We start from the raw sequence: 6,670 nt of genomic DNA, 5'->3' as shown, positions 1-6,670 counted from the left end.
CCTGAACCTGGGTCAGGGCAACCCCTGGTACCAAACTAGGCTCAGAGGCGACCAGATGGAAGCACCCCTGGGGAGAAGGACTTGGGGGTGCTCATGGGTGAGAGGCTTGATGAGCCACAGCCATGTGTGGTGGGACCCAGAAACCAACCGTGTGCTGGGCAGCAGGGGAGTGGGGGACTCTGTCCCTCTACCCCACCCCACCTGCAGTGCTGCCTCCAGCTCTGGGGTCCACAACATCAGAAGGACGTGGACCTACTGGAGTGAGTCCAGAGGAAGCCAGGGAGATGCTCTGAGCCCCTCTGCTCTGGAGTCAGGCTCGGAGAGCTAGGGGTGTTCAGTCTGGAGACAAGAAGGCTCCAAGGAGACCTTAGAGCCCCTTCCAGTGCCTAAAGGGGCCCAAAAGAGCTGGAGGGAGACTTTGGCCAAGGGCCTGGAGTGACAGGACAAGGGTGAATGGCTTCCAACTGAAATAGGATGCATTTAGATTAGATATGAGGAAGAATTTCTTTACAACAAGGGTGGTGAGGCCCTGGCACAGGCTGCCCAAAGAAGCTGTGCCTGCCCCATCCTTGGAAGTGTTCAAGGCCAGGTTGAATGGGACCCTGAGTAACCTCATCTAGTGGAAGGTGTTCCTGCCCACAGCAGAGGGTTGGAACTAGGTGGTCTTTAGGGTCCCTTCAACCCAAACCACTCTATGATTCTGATCCAAATGATTTGGGGTTTTTTTAGTCTAATGTTACGTGTGTTCACCACCTACAATTTGGATTTTGAATAGCTTTTCTGAATAAATCAAGAAGTTAACTTCTTTATCAATACTTTCACCTATGGCAGATGTCTAGGTGAAAATCAAGTGATCGGTTAACTTTTCCTTGAGAAACATTTTCACTTTGATTGCAGAAAGGATATTATGGACCTAGAATATTTTTTAAACTTTTTTCTGAACCCTTTACCATTTAGTAGCCTCATTATTGCAGTATGGCCAGCCTAACAGAAACAATAGTTTAACAATGACCACAGTATTTTTGTACACTATAAAATTCATTCTACTCAATGTTCCCCAGCTTACATGTAAAAAAAATTGCTTTGCCTTCTCTGCCAGTAGACTTCACGACACAAATAGGTGCTATAAATTCAAATGAATGGGTACAATTTCCTGACATGGTTTTGTTTCTAACTACATGTTTTTCCATTTGATTAATGTGTTATAAGTCAAATGAGACCATTTCACAAAATAATTACATACAGTTGAAAAATGTCCCAGTTTTTCAACTGCAATTTTAATATTGCCTATAATACCTATAATACTCCCATTTTCTTACAAGATTCCTAACAGGAATCATATAACTATTCCTAAGATGAATAACATTACCATATTACAGATACTAGTATATACTATGTCAGCATATATTGTGTTATTATATATATTGTAGTATATTAGTTTATATTATGTATATTGCATACATATTGTACATTATGTTATTTTATAGACACTGTAAGCTTTTATCACAATATATCCTTATGGTATTATTAAAAAGTATAATATATATAGTAGGTCAGTATACATTATGTTAGCATATAGTATATGTATGCAATCTGTGAGTATATTGACTTTTTAAAGAATTAAACTATTTTCTTTTGACTGTTTTGAGTTTTCCTGAAATCTGTGCTATGCTAACTCTCCTCCACTTATTCAAAGCATGCTGGTTATATTCCTTACACATGATTGCTTGTTGGCATTTTATAATTTTGAGGGATATATCCTAGTGACAATATTTGACAGAATTAATGTAAATTAATGTAAAAAATAAATTGTGAGCAGTTTATTTTCCTGGGTGCAAATCTTTAAAACTTCAAATTTAGTTGCTATCCCATCTCTCTTTTTCCAGTTATCCCAGTAGGTATCATCCTTTCTTCAGTTCCCTGTGATTACAAATATTTGCCTATATAATTATGTTACAATTATGCAATATATTCATAGGCAGAAACAAGCCTATAAGGAAGCTCAGGATGAAATGCTTGCTTTAATCACTTTGATGTTTTGATATGCAAAATTCTAACCCTGTTCCTCAAGCTTCCATGTGAAAAAAGAAAATATTAACATTATTTAAATATGTATGTCTTTTCCTGTTGCTTCACAGCCAGTGCCAGTTACCTTTGATGTTTGAGGTAAATGCAAAAAAACTCACAAAGTAATTGGAAACTGCTTTCTGATGGGGTTTTTATTCTTAGGACAGTTTCTCCAGGAAACTGGTCTCTACTGGAGATTCTTGGGGAGAATGTAGGCAATGCAGCAGTGATCAGTACTTTTAAGATCACTGTCTTTAAGAATCTTGTGATAAAGATATCAGCAATCCAGCCCAGTTCTCCTACTGTATTTATACAGCGGACATAAACATATTGAATACAGGGATTTCCAGCATACCTCCGTAGAATCCTTGCCTTAGAGCAACTCTGCCTGCCCCTATAGAGTGAATAAATCAAGATCTTACCTTTGGTGAGACAAGCTGAATGGGTTGTAGATTGGAAGCTGGTCAGTATTAAAAAAGAGAATTAGTAACTTCCTTCTTACTGCTGCACCCCAGACAACATTTATAGACTAAAAACATATGGATGCCTTGAAAGCAGACTGAAAATCCCAGCTGACACTGGCAGACCCCCACTGAATAAATGTGAGCATCTATAGGAATGCACTGGTGCTTGTGGAATGCAGGGCCAGTTTTCCTTTATCCCCCACTTCCCCAGTCCCAAGCCCCTGAAACTCTTACCTTAGAGGTTTCTGAGGAAGGACACGACACACTGATCCCAGAGTACTTTTATAGAATCTGATCTGCATATGTAGCCACCACCTCTTCTTTCTTAGGTCAAAACATTTTTGGCAATCTTAACTCCTAGCAAAATTGCCATTCATATTAGAAGTGAATGGATATAATTAGACATAACAGGTCTGTGAATCAATGTCCTATAAATAATTTGACAAGAGAGCCTGAGAAGGGGGGGAAGTGGGAGGGTGTGCTAAAAGAGATGAAAGGGGCTACACTGGTTCTGTAATCTATCGGATGCTGACTCAAGCAAAGAAAGTGAAGAGTAAGAGATAGTGTGTTCTAGTAGGAAACATATAAGGATGGAGACATGAAGGCACAGGCTCCTGTCTGCTGCAAATGCTCAGAGTCCTCAATGTGGAAAAACATAAGGGGTCCTACTGAGAGGCAGGGTCATTGCTAGAGGAAGAAAATCCCAATGCAGGAGGAAGCATTTGAAAAGGAACAGAAGTCACAGGAATGAGAATCAGGGGATGATAAGAATGGCTGAGTAGTAAAAGGGATCAAAGCCAAAGCAAGGGAAGGGGGGAAGAATGCGTCTGAAAGTAGTGATAAGGATATGTGAATAAGGAAGAGGAAGTAAATAGGGGTTTGATTCCAATGGAATAACAGCAAGTCACCATGGACACAAGGAACAATAAAAGAGCAGAAAAAGTTTACCTTGAGTTAAAGATAAAAGCTTCAAAGACTGAAGTCACTGAGTTAGGTGCCAGAGGAAAGACACAGAAGTCCAATTGTGATTTTTGGAGCTGAAGAGTTTCAAAGATCATATGAACGGGACTATGGAACTGTTATATTGAACTTAAGACCTATATCCCATTGCAATTGGGAGAGATTGGTGCTGTCTCAACATAGGGTAGTCATTCAGCACTACTTTTTCCAGATAAGTGTACCAGATGGAGGGAAAGGTTTAATAAATTTACATTCTCTAGAACAGAAAGAGTCATGTACTATGTTGGTCTGAAAGAGAGGCAGTTATTGTTAGAGGGAGCTGAACCCCATTCTAGTTTGTGCAAAAAGCCAATGTACTGTGCTGATCCTTGGTTGTTGCCCACCCAGATTAAGGAGGGGGTTACACATCTTCCATATTCACAAGATCAGAGTGGTGAAGAGAGCAGTGAAATCCTTTGCTTTATTGAGAAACAATTTCATCCCCATGCAACAGATCTTGACTTGTTGGGTTTGTTTGTTTGTGGTTTTTGTTTGTTTTTCCTCTGTTTTCTTTTTTTTTTCATGTATTGGTCTTTACCTTCCAAATTACAGTTCCTACCACAAAGAAGTTTGAAGTGAATCACATCTCAGCAGCTTCACCTGGTCCCACAGTGTTTTGCCTCCCCAGCTACAGTACCAGTTGTGCTCCTCTCTCAGCATCTCCTACTCAGAGGTCTGGATAAGAAAGTGAGGAAATTCCTTCCTCCTCTTCTCTCAGCTGACTGTGTCTCTGTGATGGCACTGTAATCCTGGGGGTGGGGAGAAGATTAACAGACATCAGCTTCACATTTGGAGTAGATTCCCACTGAAGAGTAAGACTGAGTCCTATGATTTAACCCTGACAACTAAATCCTCACCTGAGTATAAAGCAGCAATTCTTTCATGTGTTTAATGCAGTTATGTTGTCTGAGAACTGGAATTCAGTATGAGTTTCAGGTATTTCAATGACTCTGTATGTTGTCTCATTTTGCTGTTGCATGCAGTTTTTGATCTGGATTAAAATTGGCTACAAAGAAAAAAAAAAAGAAAACCTCATGGTTTTCCCACAATCATATGTAATACTAACATAAAGCTGATGGCTGTCTATATGCCTTGATTTGTATGATTTTTTCAAACAGAAAAAGAATAACCCATAAAGGTTTGAAGGCTCAAAAGAAAATAGTTTTCCAAAGAATTTTTCAAAATTACATGGAATTGAAAACTTCCACAACCTGTAACATATTGCTCGATCTGTTTTCACTTATATTTTTCCCTTTCGTTATTTGCCTTTACATTCCCAGTTAATATGACAGAATATAAAGTGAGTATTTTTTTTCTATCTGTATGTATTCTTGCTTTTATTTTTCCTTTCTGTCATTTTAAGAGGAAAGCTTTCTTAATTTGGAAAAAACTTTGTAGCTGACAAAGAAAAATTGAAACTGTAACTTTCTAAATTAGACAAAGTTGGACAAACTGCAGATATGTAAAAGCTGAAGGTCAAGAAAAAATGAGTGTGTGTGTGCATGTGTATCTGGGGGATTAAGTTTTGTATATAATTAATTTTACTACCTTTGCTAGTAAAAGAAAAAAGGGAAAATTAAACTAGGTAAATTGTGATAGCTCTTAAAATTGCAGTATTTTTCTCCTCAAAAATGTCAGGAAATCCTTTGCTTTAATATAACAATTTTGTTTCAATTCAAGCAGAATGAAAGCAGCCACAACTTCTTAGAGTCTTTCACAAAAGGCATTTTAGCTTTTTTTTTGCCAGCTATAATATTCTGTTAGGGTTTCCTCTTGTCTACCAAATTCAGTGCAACTCCCTCCCTATGACCTGCACAAGTATAGCCTTCCTGCTGTATATATGCATTCCCTATTTGCTCAAGTCTTCCATCATCAACAGCCCTTCACACACACCATATGCAGATGTTCCTACTTGGGATCCAGGTGTTGTAGATCCTGCTGGCATCAGAGCTCAAGTTAATAAAAACTGGAGAATGACCCAGTTGTCCTAATGTGGTTGTCTACCTTAGAGTGACCCGAAACATGTGCTTGATTCTAATAGTATTGTCTATCAGGAGCTTAAACATTCAGCTCACTTACCTACACATTCATTTGGGCATGAAGATGACTAAAAGTAAGTATCTGAGTTTGGAGTTGAATCTCACCCACACACGTAACAAACCCAAACCTAGTACTGAACCTCTATCCATCACTGAAATTCCTCTCTCCCTGTGTCCAGTTCCTGCTGATTTTGCCTCTTCTGTCATTCTGAGGGTGTTCACAATGGCAACAGTTACTGAAGCTAAAATTGCTGCACTTCTGCTTGCGAAAGGGGAGGCAGCAGTTGTCTGAGCACTAAGGAGCCTATAAATCCTTCTAGAGCGGCTGCAGTGAAGTGGCAACCTGAGCAGACTCTTCAGTCAGCTCTCAGACCTGTTGAAAAGTGGTGGCTTCTTCAAAAAGAAAATATTTAAGGCACCTAAAAAAGACAAACTTTGCTTATTGAACATAATGGCAAAAATTATGCCAGTAAAATTTTCTCATTTGTATTATAAATAGTTCATACTTTATAGTGTTTTCAGTTTGGGCTAACAATGCAGCTTTCCAAGAAGTCAACAATGATAAATTGTTGATAAACACCAGCCAGAAAGCAATTGCAACTGATTGCTGAGGACGTTCACTAAACAAACTACTGTAAACTGAAAGGACATAAAGACTAACTAATGATACATTCCTGAAAAAAAGGGGCAAAAAAGCATATGGAGAACAAAATAAATTATTTCACATTTTAGGTATATTCTAGAAGTCATCTGGGTCTCTACTGATTCACTGATAGTTTCCTGTCTGCTGTCACCAGTGCTACATAGGCAATGTAATTTCTCATTGGCAGAAGGAAGGACTAAACAAGTACCATGCCCCAGTATTGTTCTCCATCTACCACCTCTGCCAGGCTTGCCCCATGCTCCCCTCCCTCCTTGTGCTGCCCTGACACAGAGGGTGCAGCCAGTCTAGATGTGCACCACGTCTGAGCAGAGCACCTCGGGGGGCAGGGGGTTGTCTGTGGGTCCCAGTGGTGGGACCAGCAGTGCAGCACAGCCACAAGGACAGCCCTGGCACAGGGACAGCCCTGGCACAGGGACAGCCCTGCCACAGGGACAGCC

The 6,670-nt window shown here is 39.8% G+C and overlaps 1 long non-coding RNA gene across 1 annotated transcript; it reads right to left on the bottom strand.

The window, feature by feature from the left end:
• Positions 1-4,052: 4,052 nt before the first annotated feature.
• On the bottom strand, positions 4,053-5,957 carry LOC113962209. Its single transcript, XR_003532471.1, has 3 exons — positions 5,610-5,957; positions 4,388-4,536; positions 4,053-4,279 (listed from the first exon to the last, which is right to left on the bottom strand). It is a non-coding gene; the product is annotated as an uncharacterized LOC113962209 (long non-coding RNA).
• Positions 5,958-6,670: the final 713 nt, after the last annotated feature.

This window comes from Neopelma chrysocephalum, unplaced genomic scaffold, assembly GCF_003984885.1.
Source record: "Neopelma chrysocephalum unplaced genomic scaffold, ASM398488v2 Primary Assembly neopelma1_123856, whole genome shotgun sequence".
NCBI lineage: Eukaryota > Metazoa > Chordata > Aves > Passeriformes > Pipridae > Neopelma > Neopelma chrysocephalum.
Note: the sequence above shows the minus strand (reverse complement) of the source record. Positions and strands in the feature narration are given on the sequence as shown.